The 20,434-nt window shown below is 42.9% G+C and overlaps 1 pseudogene; it reads left to right on the top strand.

Moving 5' to 3' along the window:
• Positions 1-15,918: 15,918 nt before the first annotated feature.
• LOC137436183 (homeobox protein Nkx-2.2 pseudogene) lies at positions 15,919-19,910 on the top strand (annotated as a pseudogene).
• Positions 19,911-20,434: the final 524 nt, after the last annotated feature.

Below are 20,434 nucleotides of genomic sequence, written 5' to 3'. Positions count from 1 at the left end.
CTATGTTGTTTGTGGATTATTTGGAATGCCACACATTTTCATTCCGCCACAAACACATGCGTCCTGAACTTTCTGTGCTTTCTCATTTCCAAAATTCCCTGACTTTTGCCCTTCGCTTTGTTTTTAAGAAAAAGGCAACACCTCTTTTGCCAGGATAAATGGACGTACCACGTCAAGACGCTCGCTGCATCATTAAATAATAATTTAGCGCCCAGCTTTGTCATTAATTAGCGACTGCGATTCCGAATCTATTAGGGGTTTTGTAACTGCCATGCGTGGGGAGTTTTGAATTATCCTTCCTCGCATGGGGGTTGGGGGTGCGGGGGCGAGGGGCCGGTGGGGGTGCTGCTGCTGCATCACAAACCCTGATACAGACACGGATCGCAGTCCGTGTTCAAATTGTCACAATCTTATTTGTTAACATATGTTTGAAGATGATCAATTTGTTCAATGCAACAAGATGTTTCCGTTAAACAGATTACATCTTTTGCGACTGACAGCTCCTGCAAGATGCCGAAAAAGGATTGCGAAGCAAACGCGGAGCGAACACAATGATTTTGCTGGTTTCTTTTGCACCGAAACAGACTCATTGTGCATTCCGTAGAAACGTGCGACGGATCGATGAGTGTTTGCGGCTTCAGGGGTCGGACACTCGGCTCCCGGAGACGCAGAACAAGAGCTCATGGACCCCGATAACATGACCCCGCGCCTGGGAACGGGTCCCTTTCTGAACGGCTTGTTTACAGCACAAGAGGAGACACATTTACAAGAGACTGGGGCGTCGCAGCCTCGTCGCACGCAACATCGTAACGACGCGCTCCGTATCGCGTGCAATAGTGTTGTTGTACCGAGGGCGCTCATTATGCGCTAATGACGGTGCAGATCAACGCTTTATCGAGGCACAATCCTAATTGCACTTTAACGACAGGAAAGTGTAAACGTTCTGTCGCTTTGGTCCTGGACGAGCCGCCATGATTTGCTCCTGATGGACGCGGACGCGTCGCCATGATTTGCTCCTGATGGACGCGGACGCGTCGCCATCATTTGCTCCTGATGGACGCGCTCCCGCATCGGCGGATACCGAGGCCTCGGTGCTCCCGCCACGCCGAGAGCTTCAGACCCATCTGCGTTCTTCTTAGGCCTTCGTTCGGTCCCTCCGCCAGGGCTTTTGAGCGCCGGACGCTCCATTAACATAAACGTCCCGTATTCCTCAAAGGCGTCGGAGCCTCCATTGGGCTCGGGCTTTCCAATTACGCGGCGCGGGATGCGCCCGCACCTCGTCCGTTCGGGCTGCATTGAGAGGCGGAAAAAAGGACCATTCGCATGCAGCTGAATGTCATGACAACTCGAGGCGACCTTCTATTTATCCCAAACAGTGGCCTCGCATTGTTCGGGGGGCGTCAATCTGCTATTCTGCTACGACTGAATCAAGCGCGAAGGCTGCACCGTGACAAAGGTCCGCAGCAGGGGAAGCACAATGGAGTACATTCGCGCCATTCTGCGAGGCTTAGCCGGCAGCGGCCTGTATTTGTGTTTGGCAGCGACGACCACCCAAGACGTGGCGACCAAGGTGGTCTCGCCGAGGTTACTATCTCGCCGACAGGGGAAGCCTCGCCCAGGAACGAGAGCGGGACACCTGCGCCGACTCCGCGGACGTTGGGCCGAATTTTCCGTTCTCCCTCGGACACCTGAACGCTCGGTTTGCATTTTACCCGTGAAGTGGTGCACACCTTTCCCTTTACAATGGTAACCACTTCACGTTCACTTCTAACAACTTCAGGGCTCGTGTCGACACGTTCAGCAAATCGAATTTGCTCTTCTGCTGCGGGTTCGACAATAAATACGTCGATTCCACTTTAACGTCCAATTCCTTTCGACACGGACAAATACCTTCGTAATACAAAAACTATCACGTTATATTACAATGTGTTACGGAATAGAAAATCCAAATTCACCTGTGCCACATGCGTTCCGGCGAAAATACCTTTGGATTACACCTCTATATGTATATATAGCACCGTCTGCCACGCGGTAACATTACCTCACGATATGGAGTCGACCTGGATGCGGTTGGGAATAACTAATTAGTGTCTGTAATTTGGTGCTCCAACCTGTATATATATATATACATATATATATATATATATATATATATATATGTATATATACACACACACCACACGTATAGCTACTAGAAGGGAACGAGGTGCTGCTCGGGCAGTGAACTTTTCCCGGGGGTTTCGGGACGTGTTGGACATTAAAAAGCTATATGGAGTTATTGGCCTCACGGTGCTTACCTTTTACCTGCGGGCCGGCGGCAGCACTACCTGACCCCACATCCCAACACACACTTTATAGCGGCCTTTGGGGGCCTCAAAACACACTTCAAGGCCAACGTGTGGTACCTTAAAACCTTTGCCCACATGATGAAGTACCGACAATCAAAAGTTGGGGCCTCTCGGTGCTGTGATTCGACCATGAAAGATTAACAAATTTACACCCAAACAATTGAAATTATTTACACGACATCTGAAATTTGAAGTACCGTGAATACCACGCAATACTATAATTGCTCATCCAATGTGGCAGCAGCAGCACATACTTGAAATGAGCTTTCCCAACCTGGACTTACAAATTCCCCCCATAATGCATAGCAGCATACGCTTTATATAAAGGTGTGTGCATGTATCAAAACGAGATTGTGATAATCAAGCTACTATGGAGAAAACACCTGAGTCAGGTTGAACATTGTAATGGAATAACAATAAATATATAATGTTAATTGGGTTTACATTTGAGGATGTTTACAAAATTATGTAGAAGTCACGTGTGGTCTCGTGTCCTTCAAAAGGAAATGGAATAAATACAATCGGAGGATTTATCAAAATAGGAAAACCGGAAAAAAAGATTCATCCGCTGGTCCTCATGGGGAACCTTTTAAGTGGTCTGAGGTGGGAAAAGGTATCACACCTTATATGGACAAAAAGATGGAATAGGTGTTAGTGAAGGGTTTGAGCTGTGCTTCTTTGAGTTCGATCATCAACATCCTATGAATATTAATTGAGGAAGTAGGTGGTAACTACTCACCCAGAAGGTATGCTTACCCTGTCCCAATACCTGTGTGGTTATATCCTGCAATAATTAATTAATGGTTGCCCTTCGTAATCAAAAATATATTCACAACAAACATCCAAACTACCTGGTGAAACTGTTTATAGTAGTGAAGCTGCTGCCAAGACAACAACCAAACTGTGATAGCAAGCAATGTAACATTAAACCAGATCACGGCATCGTTATATCAGATCACGGCATCGTTATACCAGATCAGGGCATCGTTATACCAGATCACGGCATCGTTATACCAGATCACGTCATCGTTACACCAGATCACGGCATCGTTATACCAGATCACGGCATCGTTATACCAGATCACGGCCAGCATTATACAAGATCACGGCATCGTTATACCAGATCACGGCATCGTTATACCAGATCACGGCATCGTTATACCAGATCACGGCATCGTTATATCAGATCACGGCATCGTTATACCAGATCACGGCATAGTTATACCAGATCACGGCATCGTTATACCAGATCATGGCATCGTTATACCAGATCACGGCATAGTTATACCAGATCACGGCATCGTTATACCAGATCACGGCATCGTTATACCAGATCACGGCATCGTTATACCAGACCACGGCATCGTTACACCAGATCACGGCATCGTTACACCAGATCACGGCATCGTTATACAAGATCACGGCATCGTTATACCAGATCACGTCATCGTTATACAAGATCACGGCATCGTTATACCAGATCACGTCATCGTTATACAAGATCACGGCATCGTTATACCAGATCACGGCCAGCATTATACAAGATCACGGCATCGTTATACCAGATCACGGCATCGTTATACCAGATTACGGCATCGTTATACCAGATCGCGGCATCGTTATACCAGATTACGGCATCGTTATACCAGATCGCGGCATCGTTATACCAGATCACGTCATCGTTATACCAGATCACGGCATCGTTATACCAGATCACGGCATCGTTATACCAGATCACGGCATCGTTACACCAGATCACGGCATCGTTATACCAGATCACGGCATCGTTATACCAGATCATGGCGTCGTTATACCAGATCATGGCATCGTTATACCAGATCACGGCATCGTTATACCAGATCACGGCATCGTTATACCAGACCACGGCATAGTTATACCCGATCACGGCATCGTTATACCAGATCACGGCATCGTTATACCTGATCACGGCATCGTTATACCAGATCACGGCATCGTTATACCAGATCACGGCATCGTTATACCAGATCACGGCATCGTTATACCAGATCACGGAATTGTTATACCAGATCACGGCATCGTTATATCAGATCACGGCATCGTTATACCAGACCATGGCATCGTTATACCAGATCACGGCATCGTTATACCAGATCACGGCATCGTTATACAAGATCACGGCATCGTTATACCAGATCACGTCATCGTTATACAAGATCACGGCATCGTTATACAAGATCACGGCAGCGTTATGTAAGATCACGGCATCGTTATACCAGATCAGGGCCAGCATTATACAAGATCACGGCATCGTTATACCAGATCACGGCATCGTTATACCAGATCACGGCATCGTTATACCAGATCACGGCATCGTTATACCAGATCACGGCATCGTTATACAAGATCACGGCATCGTTATACAAGATCACGGCATCGTTATACCAGATCACGGCATCGTTATACCAGATCACGGCATCGTTATACCAGATCACGGCATGGTTATACCAGATCACGGCATCGTTATACCAGATCACGGCAGCGTTATACCAGATCACGGCATCGTTACACCAGATCACGGCATCGTTATACCAGATCACGGCATCGTTATACCAGATCACGGCATCGTTATACCAGATCACGGCATCGTTATACCAGATCACGGCATCGTTATACCAGATCACGGCAGCGTTATACCAGATCACGGCATCGTTATACCAGATCACGGCATCGTTATACCAGATCACGGCATCGTTATACCAGATCACGGCATCGTTATACCAGATCACGGCATCGTTATACCAGATCACGGCAGCGTTATACAAGATCACGGCATCGTTATACCAGCTGACAGCATCGTTATACCATATCACGGCAGCGTTATACAAGATCACGGCATCGTTATACAAGATCACGGAATCGTTGTACCAGATCATTTGGTACCTGCAATCCAGGAAATCATTAATTTGCATTTTATCCAGGGTGCCGGAGACAACTCGTCTAAACTTCGCGAAAGTCTCCGTTGGACCATTAACGTCGAACAACGCCCCCGGTGCTTGCAGACAGATGCTATTCCGGCATAACGTCCATCCGAGAGACGGCGGAGACATTGATGCATCGCCCGACCTGTGAAATACCAAGGTGACCCAGCTTAGAGCTGGATCGAGATTTGAACCCAGGCTGGACAGCTCATTTATATGCAAGTGTGTATCCCTCTATTATCGCTTATATATCCTCCACCAGCACATCTGTAGTGTGTAATGCATATAAATGTGATAAATAAGCAACATATAAATCTTTGTACATTAACCTTAACTTCCTTTAACTATTTACCAATTCACTGCACATACAGATACAGAGAGTACAGCACTGCATCTCCACTGCATCTCCACGGCATCTCCACGGCATCTCCACGGCATCTCCACGGCATCTCCACCGCATCTCCACCGAATCTCCACCGCATCTCCACCGCATCTCCACGGCATCTCCACAGCATTTCCACCGCATCTCCACCGCATCACCACCGCATCACCACGGCATCTCCACCGCATCACCACCGCATCTCCACGGCATCTCCACCGCATCTCCACCGAATCTCCACGGCATCTCCACGTCATCTCCACGGCATCTCCACGGCATCTCCACCGCATCTCCACCGAATCTCCACGGCATCTCCACCGCATCTCCACCGCATCCCCACCGAATCTCCACCGCATCTCCAGCGCATCCCCACCGCATCTCCACCGAATCTCCATGACATCTCCACCGCATCACCATGGCATCTTCACTGCATCACCACCGCATCAGCACCACTTCTCCATCGCATCGCCAATGCACCACCACAGCATTTCCACCGCATCTCCACCGCATCTCCACCGCATCACCACGGCATCTCCACTGCATCACCACCGCATCTCCACGGCATCTCCACCGCATCTCCACCGAATCTCCACGGCATCTCCACGGCATCTCCACGGCATCTCCACCGAATCTCCAGGGCATCCCCACGGCATCTCCACCGCATCTCCACGGCATCTCCACGGCATCTCCACGGCATCGCCACGGCATCTCCACCGCATCTCCACAGCATCTCCACAGCATCTCCCCCGCATCTTCAATGCATCTCCACCGCATCTCTACGGCATCTCCACGGCATCTCCACCGCATCTCCCCCGCATCTCCACGGCATCTCCCCCGCATCTCCACGGCATCTCCACCACAACTCCCCCCGCATCTCCATGGCATCTCCACGACATCTCCACCACATCTCCACTGCATCTCCATGGCATCTCCATGGCATCTCCACCGCATCTCCACGGCATCTCCACAGCATCTACACCGCATCTCCACGGCATCTCCACGGCATCTCCACGGCATCAACACCGCATCACCACTGCATCACTACCACATTAACACCGCTTCTCCACGGCATCAACACCACATCTCCACCGCACCTCCACGGCATCTACACCACATCTCCACCGCATCACCACGGCATCTCCATGGCATCTCCAACGCATCGCCACGGCATCTCCACCGCATCACCACGGCATCTCCATGGCATCTCCACCGTATCGCCACCTCATCTCCACAGCATCTCCACCGCATCACCACCGCATCTCCACCGAATCTCCGCCGCATCTCCATGGCATCTCCACCACATCTCCACGGCATCTCCACTGCATCTCCACCACATCTCCACCGCATCTCCACAGCATCTCCACCGCATCACCACCACATCACCACCGCATCTCCACCGCATCTCAATGGCATCTCCACCACATCTCCACCGCACCTTCACCGCATCTCCATTGCATCTCCACGGCATCTCCACTGCATCTCCACGGCATCTCCACAGCATCTCCACCGCATCTCTACCGCATCTCCATGGCATCTCCACGGCATCTCCATGGCATCTCCACAGCATCTCCACCGCATCTCCACCGCATCTCCATGGCATGTCCACAGCATCTCCACGGCATCTCCACCGCATCTCTACTGCATCTCCACCGCATCTCCACCGCATCTCCACGGCATCTCCACTGCATCTCCACCGCATCTCCACTGCATCTCCATGGAATCTCCATGGCATCTCCACCGCATGTCCACTGTATCTCCACTGTATCTCCACTGTATCTCCACTGTATCTCCACGGAATCTCCATGGAATCTTCACGGCATCTCCACGGCATCTCCACGGCATCTCTACCGCATCTCCACTGCATCTCCACTGCATCTCCACTGCATCTCCACTTCATCTCCACGGCATCTCCACGGCATCTCCACGGCATCTCCACCGCATCTCCACTGCATCTCCATGGAATCTCCATGGCATCTCCACCGCATGTCCACTGTATCTCCACTGTATCTCCACCGAATCTCCATGGAATCTCCACGGCATCTCCACGGCATCTCTACCGCATCTCCACCGCATGACCACCGCATCTCCACCGCATCTCCAATGCATCTCCACCGCATCGCCACCACAATCAAATATTAGCGTTACATAAAATAAACACGATGTATAATTATCTTTGTCCAAGATGTTTGCCGATTATGGGGATGTGCACATTTTGTTATTCTCGACTGCATTTTCTCTTTTTAGCAAAGATGTCTTTTGACATTTACGATAGAAATAGAAAATATATTGTAACTGATGTATCGCGAATGGCCAGACGTCCATGGCTGACAATGAAAAATAAATAATGAAAAACAAGAAATTAACCCTAACAACTTGGTTTCACTCATTCGTTAACTCATTTTTTCTCATAGGCGATGATTGTTTCACTCATTCGCTAACTCCTTTTTCTAATGGGCTATTTTTTCCTTGCAAAATCGAAGATTTTTCAAGTATATTGGTCGGTTGCGTTTGTGGTTCTGTCTGTCTGTCTGTTTGTTTCTTTGTCACCGGCCTACAGGTCACAATTTTCAACCGATCTTCACGAAACTTCAGCAAATGGTAGAGTTGGTCAAAAGCAAGAAGCCTATTGTTTTTGGGGTCAAAAGGTCAAAAGGTCAACAAAGGCCAAAGGGCACCAACTTTGCTAAATTTCTAAAATCCTTAATTTTCATCCGATTGACTGGAAATTTGAAAAGGGATTACATATCTGGTCACTGAATTCAACCACCAAGTATTTTGAGGTCAACATAGGCCAAAAGGTCAACATAGGCCAAATTTCTAAAATCCTCAATTTTCATCCAATTGACTTGAAATTTGAAGAGAACTTGCATATCTGGTCACTGAATTCAACCACCAAGTATTTTGAGGTCAACATAGCCCAAAAGGTCAACATAGGCCAAGTTTTAAAAACCACAATTTTCATCCAATTTACATGAAAATTGAACAGCATTTGACAATTGAGTCACTAAGTAGGGAAACTAACTATTTTTGAGGTCAAAAGGTCAAAGGTCAACTCAAGGTTAACCTTCCAAAATCATAATTTTTTGTCTGAAAAATCGTCACTTTTCTTCGTATTGACCCGAGCTTTGATCACGATTGTCAATTTTAATCTTGCTGAAATGGACAATTTGCTGTATCAATGGAATTTTTTTCTTGGGGGGGGGGGGGGGGCGGATTTTGCAAGTATCGTGCTCGGCATGACGTCTTCTTGTTGTTTCATTCATTCGCTAACTCTTTTTTCTCATAGGCTATTATTTTTTCACTCATTCGTTAATTCTTTTTTCTAATAGGCTATGATTGTTTCACTCAATCGCTATCTCCTTTTTCTAATGGGCTATTTTTGTTGCACTCATTCGCTAACTGCTTTTTCTGATAAGCTATTATTGTTTCACTCATTCACTAACTCTTTTCTAATGGGCTATTATTGTTTCACTCATTCGCTAACTCTTTTTTCTCATAGGCTATTATTGTTTCACTCAATCACTAACTCCATTTTTGAATAGACTATGATTGTTTCTCTCATTCGCTAACTTTTTTCGAACAGGCTATGATTGTTTTACTCATTCGCTCACTCTTTTTTCTAATTGGCTATGATTGTTTCAGTCATTCACAAACTTTTTTCTAATGGGCTATTATTGTTTCACTCATTCGCTAACTCTTTTTTCTAATAGGCTATTATTGTTTCACTCATTTGTTAACTCTTTTTTCCAAGAGGCTAGGATTGTTTCACTCATTCACTAATTCCCTTTTCTAATAGGCTTCGATTGTTTCACTCATTCGCTAACTCTTTTAGCCGCGTCGCAAGACGCTGGTCATAGAGTGCCCTCTGCTGTTGTTCTTGTTCTTCTTCTTCTTCTTGTTCTTCTTGTTGTTCTTGCAGAGAAGACAAAACCTCAAAGCTCCACCCATTCTGGGAACCATAGCTCCACCCATTGTGGGAGAGGCTTCATATAAACAAATATCCACCATTTTATTAACTCGCATAGCTTTGAGGCCTGTTTTGTAGGCCCGTGGTGTCTTCCTCTCTCACACAGTTTTATTTCAAATCAAATTCGATATATCATTTCATTTTTCACAGTCGCTAACATAGTTTTAGACTCGGTTGAAAAAAAACGGGAAGAAAATCCGATGAAAGTTGCCCTTTATAGAACGAAATGAATTCTCAAAGGTCTGTCTGTAACTTCAAGTCCATTGAGATTTATTTTTTTTAAATCGCGGCATGGTCAGTCATACACCGCCCGAAATAACAGACGGGAAAATGCCAGGATATATATATATATATATTTTGTTTAAATCGCGGCATGGCTAGTCATACACCGCCTGAAATAACAGACGGGAAAATGCCGAGATACTGTATATTAAAAATTCGTCCATTTGATGACAATCGTCACGATGAAATATTTAATTTATACGTCGTCACAATAATGTGGAGAGAGGAGCATAGCTTCGTTCACGTGTCGCCACATCCGGGAAATTGCCGAGATATATTTTTTTAAAATCGCGGCATGGTCAGTCATACACCGCCTGAAATAACAGACGGGAAAATGCCGAGATATATTAAAAATTCGTCCATTTGATGACAATCGCCACGATGAAATATTTAATTTATACGTCGTCACAATAATGTGGAGAGAGGAGCATAGCTTCGATCACGTGTCGCCACACACGGGAAATTGCCGAGATATATTTTTTTTAAATCGCTGCATGGTCAGTCATACACCGCCTGAAATAACAGACGGGAAAATGCCGAGATATATTAAAAATTCGTCGCCACACACGGGAAATTGCCGAGATATATTTTCACTTTGCACAAAAATAACATCAAGTAATCGAATCAATAGGAATGTCCTGTGCCTATAACATCGACGTTATAGGCACAGCTGCATCTAGGCATTGTGTAACATCGACGCGGCTTTTGTTTTAATTAAAACTTTTTGTACTTGTTTCTAATAGGCTATGATTGTTTCACTCATGCACTAACTCCTTTTTCTAATGGGCTATTTTTTGTTGCACTCATTCGCTAACTCCTTTTTCTAATGGGCTATTATTGTTTCACTCATTCGCTAACTCCTTTTTCTAATGGGCTATTATTGTTCCACTCATTCGTTAACGCTTTTTTTTCTAATAGGGTATGATTGTAGAACTCATTTGATAACTCCCTTTTCTAATAGGCTATGATTGTTTCACACATTCAGTAACTCTTTTTTCTAATTGGCTATTATTGTTCCACTCATTCGCCAACTCTTTTTTATAACAGGCTATTATTGTTTCACTCGTTCGTTAACTCTTTTTTCGAATGGGCTATCATTGTTTCACTCATTCGTTAACTCTTTTTTCTAATAGGCCATGATTGTTTCACTCATTCGCTGACTCCCTTTTCTAATAGGCTATGATTGTTTCACTCATTCGCTAACTCCTTTTTCTAATGGGCTATTTTTTGTTGCACTCATTCGATAACTCTTTTTTCTAATACACTAATTTTTTCACTCATTCACTCACTCCTTTTTCTAATGGGCTATTTTTTGTTTCACTAATTCTTAAACTCTTTTTTCTAATAGGCTATGATTGTTTCACTCATTCGCTAACTCCTTTTTCGAATGGGCTATTTTTTTGTTCCACTCATTCGCTAACTTTTTTTTTCTAATAGACCATTTTTGTTTCACTCATTCATTAACTCTTTTTTCTAATAGGCTATGATTGTTTCACTCATTCGCTAACTCCTTTTTTTAATCGGCTATTTTTGTTGCACTCATTCGCTCATTCTTTTTCTAATAGGCTATTATTGTTTCACTCATTCGTTATGTCTTTTTTCTCATAGGCTATTTTTTGTTGCACTCATTCGCTCACTCTTTTTCTAACAGGCTATTATTGTTTCCCTCATTCGTTAACTCTTTTTTCTAATCGGCTATGATTGTTTCACTCATTCGCTAACTCCCTTTTCTAATAGGCTATGATTGTTTCACTCATTCGCAAACTCTTTTTTTGAATGGGCTATTATTGTTTCACTCATTCGCTAACTCTTTTTTCTAATAGGCTATGATTGTTTCACTCATACGCTAACTCTTTTTTCTCATAGGCTATTATTATTTCACCCATTCACTGACTCTTTTTTCTAATGGGCTATTATTGTGTTACTCATTTGCTGACTCTTTTTTCTAATAGGCTATGATTGTTTCACTCATTCGTTATCCCCCTTTTCTAATAGGCTCCGGTTGTTTCACCCATTCGCGAACTCCTTTTTCTCATGGGCTATTATTGTTTCACTCATTCGTTAACTCTTTTTTCTAATAGGCTATGATTGTTTCACTCATTCGCTAACTCCCTTTTTTAATAGGCTATGATTGTTTCACTCATTCGCTAACTCTTTTTTCTAATAGGCTATTATTGTTTCACTCAGTCATTAACTCTTTTTTCTAATAGGCTATTATTTTTTCACTCATTCGCTGACTCTTTTTTTCTAATTGGCTATTATTGTTTCACTCATTCGTTAACTCTTTTTTTCAATGGGCTATTATTTTTTCAATCATTTGCTAACTCTTTTCTAAGAGGCTATTATTGTTTCACTCAATCGTTAACTCTTTTTTCTAATAGGCTGTGATTGTTTCACTCATTCGCCAACTCCTTTTTCGAATGGGCTATTTTTTGTTGTACTCATTCGCTAACTCTTTTTTCTCATAGGCTATTATTGTTTCACTCATTCGTTAACTCTTTTTTCTCATTGGCTATGATTGTTTCACTCATTCGCTAACTCTTTTTTCTAATAGCCTATTATTGTTTCACTCATTCATTAACTATTGTTTATAATAGGCTACGATTGTTTCACTCATTCGCTAACTCCTTTTTCTAATGGGCTATTTTTTGTTGCACTCATTCGCTCATTCTTTTTCTCATAGGCTATTTTTTGTTGCACTCATTCGCCAACTCTTTTTTCTAATAGGCTATTGTTGTTTCACTCATTCATTAACTCTTTTTCTAATAGGCTATTATTGTTTCACTCATTCGTTAACTCTTTTTTCTCATAGGCTATTTTTGTTGCACTCTTTCGCTCACTCTTTTTCTAATAGGCTATGATTGTTTCACTCATTCGCTAACTACCTTTTCTAATAGGCTATGATTGTTTCACTTATTCACGAACTCTTTTTTCGAATGGACTATTATTGTTTCACTCATTCGCTAACTCTTTTTTCTAATAGGCTATGATTGTTTCACTCATACGCTAACTCTTTTTTCTCATAGGGCTATTATTATTTCACCCATTCGCTGACTCATTTTTCTAATGGGCTATTATTGTGTTACTCATTCGCTGACTCTTTTTTCTAATGGGCTATGATTGTTTCACTCATTTGCTAACTCTTTTTTCTAATAGGCTATGATTGTTTCACTCATTCGTTATCTCCCTTTTCTAATAGGCTACGGTTGTTTCACTCATTTGCTAACTCCTTTTTCTCATGGGCTATTTTTTGTTGCACTCATTCGCTAACTCTTTTTCTTATAGGCTATTATTGTTTCACTCATTCGTTAACTCTTTTTTCTAATAGGCTATGATTGTTTCACTCATTCGCTAACTCCCTTTTCTAATAGGCTATGATTGTTTCACTCATTTGCGAACTCTTTTTTCGAATGGTCGATTATTGTTTCACTCATTCGCTAACTCTTTTTTCTAATAGGCTATGATTGTTTCACTCATTTGCTAACTCTTTTTTTCTAATAGTCTATTATATTATTGTTTTACTCATTCGTTAACTGTTGTTTCTAATAGGCCATGATTGTTTCACTCATTCGCTAACTCCCTTTTCTAATAGGCTATGATTGTTTCACTCATTCGCTAACTCCTTTTTCTAATGGGTTATTTTTTGTTGCACTCATTCGCTAACTCTTTTTTTTAATAGGCTATTATTGTTTCACTCATTCGTTAACTCTTTTTTCTAATAGGCTATGATTGTTTCACTCATTCGCTGTCTCCTTTTTCTCATGGGCTATTTTTTGGTGCACTCATTTGCTAACTCTTTTTTTAAAAGGCTATTATTTTTTCACTCATTCCCTGACTCTTTTTTCTAATTGGCTATTATTGTTTCACTCATTCCGTAACTCTTTTTTCTGATAGGCTATGATTGTTTCACTCATTCGCTAACTCTTTTCTAATCGGCTATTATTGTTTTACTCATTCGTTAACTCTTTTTTCTAATAGGCTACGATTGTTTCACTCATTCGCCAACTCTTTTTTCTTATAGGCTATTATTGTTTCACTCATTCCCCCAACTCTTTTTTCTAATAGGCTATTATTGTTTCACTCATTCGTTAACTCTTTTTTTCCAATAGGCTATGATTGTTTCACTCATTCGCTAACTCCTTTTTCTAATGGGCTATTTTTTGTTGCACTCATTCGCTAACCCTTTTTTCTAATAGGCTATTATTGTTTCACTCATTCGTTAACTCTTTTTTTCCAATAGGCTATGATTGTTTCACTCATTCGCTAACTCTTTTTTTCCAATAGGCTGTGATTGTTTCACTCATTCGCTGTCTCCTTTTTCTCATGGGCTATTTTTTGTTGCACTCATTTGCTAACTCTTTTTCTAAAAGGCTATTATTTTTTCACTCATTCACTGACTCTTTTTTCTAATTGGCTATTATTGTTTCACTCATTCGGTAACTCTTTTTTTTTGAATGGGCTATTATTGTTTCAATCATTCGCTAACTCTTTTCTAATAGGCTATTATTGTTTCACTCATTCGTTAACTCTTTTTTCTAATAGGCTACGATTGTTTCACTCATTCGCCAACTCTTTTTTCTAATAGGCTATTATTGTTTCACTCATTCCCCAACTCTTTTTTCTAATAGGCTATTATTGTTTCACTCATTCCCCAACTCTTTTTTCTAATAGGCGATTATTGTTTCACTCATTCACCAACTCTTTTTTCTAATAGGCTATTATTGTTTCACTCATTCGTTAACTCTTTTTTCTAATAGGCTATTATTGTTTCACTCATTCCCCAACTCTTTTTTCTAATAGGCTATTATTGTTTCACTCATTCGCCAACTCTTTTTTCTCATAGGCTATTATTGTTTCACTCATTCCCCATCTCTTTTTTCTAATAGGCTATGATTGTTTCACTCATTCGCTAACTCTTTTTTTATCGCCTGTGAATGTTTCACTCTTTTTCAAGTGTTTACATTGTATGTATATTTTGAGTTGCATGTGCAATGTACTTCACGCCCCGAATGTCCGTTTGAAATAGATTAGAAATTTCCAAATCGTTTTCCTGCCGTAATTAAAAGAATGTCGCTGAATATGTCGATTCTGTAAAAATTAAGATTTATTATTCATTCATACATTCTCCAGATCAAAATGAATCAGCTCTATGGGTAAGTGTGTGTATATACATATAGTGATGTTATAGTGATGCAATGATATAACTATTTGAACATTTGATTTTCCTGCTCAAGCCCGACATGAAGAGAAGCGGAAAACGGATATGGATGTAATCCTTGTATTATGCAAATGACTTGCAGGTTAGATCAGTGATTGCGCACTCGTTCTCCAATCAGCTTTCCCGCAGCCGAGTCGCTTAGCCGAGGCTATTTGACGACTCTCACGGACAGACCCCGGGCAATCAAAGTGAACGTTTCCGGAGAGAGGGTCCTTCCTTTCCCATGCAGTGGTGGAAGTGGAATCGCCTGCGCGGGAAGACGCCCCGCACCGCCGGCCCGAGTCACCAAGTGCTCCAGGTCCAGGTACCCGCGGCGCCGTTTGCCTCGTGCTGCTGAAGACCCGGTCTCCGTGCTCGGGAACGCCGAGCGGTCCGTACAGAAACACGTCTGAGGGGAGGTGCACGTCGGTGTACGAAACGCGCGTCTGGGGAGGTGCACGTCCGTGTACGAAATACGTGTGAGGGGAGGTGCACGTCGGTGTACGAAATACGCGTGAGGGGAGGTGCACGTCGGTGTACGAAATACGCGTGAGGGGAGGTGCACGTCGGTGTACGAAATACGTGTGAGGGAAGGTGCACGTCGGTGTACGAAACGCGTGTGAGGGGAGGTGCACGTCCGTGTACGAAACGCGCGTGACGGGAGGTGCACGTCCGTGTACGAAACGCGTGTGACGGGAACTGCACGTCCGTGTACGAAACACGTGTGACGGGAACTGCACGTCCGTGTACGAAAGACACGTCCACTTGAGCACCTTTGCCGCAGAATGCCCGCGCTCAGCGTCAAACCGAGTTTTTCTGTGCGCGACATCCTCGGCCTACACGACTCGGACGACGACGAGAGCTCAGTTTCGGACAGCGGTGGAGACGGCGAAGGAGGCCGAGACGGAGGCCTGCAGGGTCCCACGGGCTCCGAGAGAGCCGGCACCCTGCTGGACTATACGTGCTCGGGGGAGCCGTGCTGGACGCCAGGTGGACACAAACACTCGTCCTTTTCTGGTGAGTGCGTCTCACCTCGACTCGGTGAACAAATACAATTAGTACTAATGGTAGAACCTTTACGGACATGGTGTATGTGGTAGGAAGGATGGCCTGGTAAATTTACTTCGCCAACAGAAGGCCGATGTACCCTGGTTGTAGCAAACGAACTTCAGAGGTTATACCTGGTAAATATCAGGGTTTATATCTAGTAAACGAACTTTAGAGGTTATACCTGGTAAATATCAGGGTTTATATCTAGTAAACGAACTTTAGAGGTTGTACCTGGTAAATATCAGGGTTTATATTTAGTAAACGAACTCTGGTTGTAGTAAACGATCTTTAGAGGTTGTACCTGGTAAATATCAGGGTTTATATTTAGTAAACGAAGTCTAGTTGTAGTAAACGAACTTCAGAGGTTATACCTGGTAAATATCAGGGTTTATATCTAGTAAACGAACTTTAGAGGTTATACCTGGTAAATATCAGGGTTTATATCTCGTAAACGAACTCTGGTTGTATTAAACGAACTTTAGAGGTTATACCTGGTAAATATCAGGGTTTATATCTAGTAAACGAACTTTAGAGGTTATACCTGGTAAATATCAGGGTTTATATTTAGTAAACGAAGTCTAGTTGTAGTAAACGAACTTTAGAAGTTATATCTGGTAAATATCAGGGTTTATATGTAGTAAACGAACTCTGGTTGTAGTAAACGATCTTTAGAGGTTGTACCTGGTAAATATCAGGGTTTATATTTAGTAAACGAACTCTGGTTGTAGTAAACGAACTTTAGAGGTTATATCTGGTAAATATCAGGGTTTATATTTAGTAAACGAACTCTGGTTGTAGTAAACGAACTTTAGAGGTTATACCTGGTAAATATCAGGGTTTATATTTAGTAAACGAAGTCTAGTTGTAGTAAACGAACTTTAGAAGTTATATCTGGTAAATATCAGGGTTTATATGTAGTAAACGAACTCTGGTTGTAGTAAACGATCTTTAGAGGTTGTACCTGGTAAATATCAGGGTTTATATTTAGTAAACGAACTCTGGTTGTAGTAAACGAACTTTAGAGGTTATATCTGGTAAATATCAGGGTTTATATTTAGTAAACGAACTCTGGTTGTAGTAAACGATCTTTAGAGGTTGTACCTGGTAAATATCAGGGTTTGTATCTAGTAAACGAACTCTGGTTGTAGTAAACGAACTTTAGAGGTTATATCTGGTAAATATCAGGGTTTATATTTAGTAAACGAACTCTGGTTGTAGTAAACGAACTTTAGAGGTTATACCTGGTAAATATCAGGGTTTATATCTCGTAAACGAACTTTAGAGGTTATACCTGGTAAATATCAGGGTTTATATCTAGTAAACGAACTTTAGAGGTTATACCTGGTAAATATCAGGGTTTATATCTAGTAGAGGTTATACCTGGTAAATATCAGGGTTTATATGTAGTAAACGAACTCTGGTTGTAGTAAACGAACTTTAGAGGTTATACCTGGTAAATATCAGGGTTTATATGTAGTAAACGAACTCTGGTTGTAGTAAACGAACTTTAGAGGTTATACCTGGTAAATATCAGGGTTTATATTTAGTAAACGAACTCTGGTTGTAGTAAACGAACTTTAGAGGTTATATCTCGTAAATATCAGGGTTTATATCTAGTAAACGAACTTTAGAGGTTATACCTGGTAAATATCAGGGTTTGTATCTAGTAAACGAACTTTCGAGGTTATCCCTGGTAAATATCAGGGTTTATATCTAGTAAACGAACTTTAGAGGTTATACCTGGTAAATATCAGGGTTTATATCTAGTAAACGAACTTTAGATGTTATACCTGGTAAATATCAGGGTTTATATCTAGTAAACGAACTTTCGAGGTTATCCCTGGTAAATATCAGGGTTTATATCTAGTAAACGAACTTTAGAGGTTATACCTGGTAAATATCAGGGTTTATATCTAGTAAACGAACTTTAGAGGTTATACCTGGTAAATATCAGGGTTTATATCTAGTAAACGAACTTTCGAGGTTATCCCTGGTAAATATCAGGGTTTATATCTAGTAAACGAACTTTAGAGGTTATACCTGGTAAATATCAGGGTTTATATCTAGTAAACGAACTTTAGAGGTTATACCTGGTAAATATCAGGGTTTATATCTAGTAAACGAACTTTAGAGGTTATACCTGGTAAATATCAGGGTTTATATCTAGTAAACGAACTCTTGTTGTAGTAAACGAACTTTAGAGGTTATATCTGGTAAATATCAGGGTTTATATTTAGTAAACGAACTCTGGTTGTAGTAAACGAACTTTAGAGGTTATACCTGGTAAATATCAGGGTTTATATCTCGTAAACGAACTTTAGAGGTTATACCTGGTAAATATCAGGGTTTGTATCTAGTAAACGAACTTTAGAGGTTATACCTGGTAAATATCAGGGTTTATATCTAGTAAACGAACTTTAGAGGTTATACCTGGTAAATATCAGGGTTTATATCTCGTAAACGAACTCTGGTTGTATTAAACGAACTTTAGAGGTTATACCTGGTAAATATCAGTGTTTATATCTAGTAAACGAACTTTAGAGGTTATACCTGGTAAATATCAGGGTTTATATCTAGTAAACGAACTTTAGAGGTTATATCTGGTAAATATCAGGGTTTATATGTAGTAAACGAAGTCTAGTTGTCGTAAACGAACTTTAGAGGTTATACCTGGTAAATATCAGGGTTTATATCTAGTAAACGAACTTTCGAGGTTATCCCTGGTAAATATCAGGGTTTATATCTAGTAAACGAACTTTAGAGGTTATACCTGGTAAATATCAGGGTTTATGAAAACAGCTTAGTGTTTCCTGATGAATTACAAGAGCAACACACACACACACACACACACACACACACACACACACACACACACACACACACACACACACACACACACACACACACACACACACACACACACACAACCTGGTCACGAACTATTCCAATGTGGTTATTGTCAATAGTAAAACAAATAAAGTACGTACTGACGTTATGAACCTGAGGTCATATATAATTCAATTGTTGACATATTTTTTTTAAAGAGAGTCCCTGCTGTAATGTATGATGAAGACTATCAGCATGCACTACTTGTGATGATTGTGAACTCTTCTTTGTCACTTTCATCTCCGTGACTTCAGGACCAACTGCCTCTCAAGCTCATCTGTCCCCAAGTGGTGCCTCCGGGTCCCGATGTGGAGGGTCAGGACAGGTGGGACTCCTGCATCGCAACATGACGACGTGCCGGGCGGACGAAGAACCGGGAAAAAAACGGAAAAGACGCGTCTTATTCTCCAAGGCACAGACCTTCGAGCTGGAGCGTAGATTTCGCCACCAGCGCTACCTTTCGGCACCGGAGCGTGAACACCTGGCCAGTTTACTGAAGTTAACACCCACTCAGGTGAAGATCTGGTTCCAAAACCACCGTTACAAGATGAAGCGTGCGCGGGTCGAACAAGGGCTCGCCTTGGGTCCCAACGTGTCCCCGAGACGCGTGGTGGTGCCCGTGCTCGTGCGGGACGGGAAGCCCTGCTCGGGCGAATCGTTCGAGAACCGGCTCAAGTTCCTCGAAGTTCCAGAAAGCTTTTCCGCAACGGCGATGCCGTACGCCGTGTACGGCGGTCCGACCCTGACGGCCGCGGAGTATAACGTGCAGTATGGCTACTGCGCGCACTTGAGGAATGCTCTGCTCCCGCTCATGCAGCATTGTCGCCGAGGCACGTGGTAGGTGAGCGAGCCCCGCCATCGGCATCGGGCCATGGTAAAACGGACGATGCCCGATGGTGTTTACCATAGAGCGAGCCCCAGCCATCGGCATCGGGCCATGGTAAAACGGACGATGCCCGATGGTGTTTACCATAGAGCGAGCCATCGGCATCGGGCCATGGTAAAACGGACGATGCCCGATGGTGTTTACCATAGAGCGAGCCCCAGCCATCGGCATCGGGCCATGGTAAAACGGACGATGCCCGATGGTGTTTACCATAGAACGAGCCCCAGCCATCGGCATCGGGCCATGGTAAAACGGACGATGCCCGATGGTGTTTACCATAGAGCGAGCCCCAGCCATCGGAGCATGGTAAAATGGCCAACGCCTGATGGCCTTGACGATCTATACAGCTCATGTGGTGTGATCATGTCGACCTTTGTCCTCAGGCGAAAACGTTACTCTCTGCACATGACCCCCCCAGTCCTTTTCCCATCAAATCATTTTGTAACTTTCCTTTTTTTTTTTTCCTTCTTCCGTTATTT

The sequence above is a fragment of the Myxine glutinosa genome, chromosome 11 (genome assembly GCF_964187855.1).
Source record: "Myxine glutinosa chromosome 11, kmMyxGlut1.1, whole genome shotgun sequence".
Taxonomy (NCBI): Eukaryota; Metazoa; Chordata; class Myxini; order Myxiniformes; family Myxinidae; genus Myxine; species Myxine glutinosa.
The sequence above is the reverse complement of the archived record's forward strand: the minus strand, read 5'-3'. Positions and strand labels throughout refer to the sequence as shown.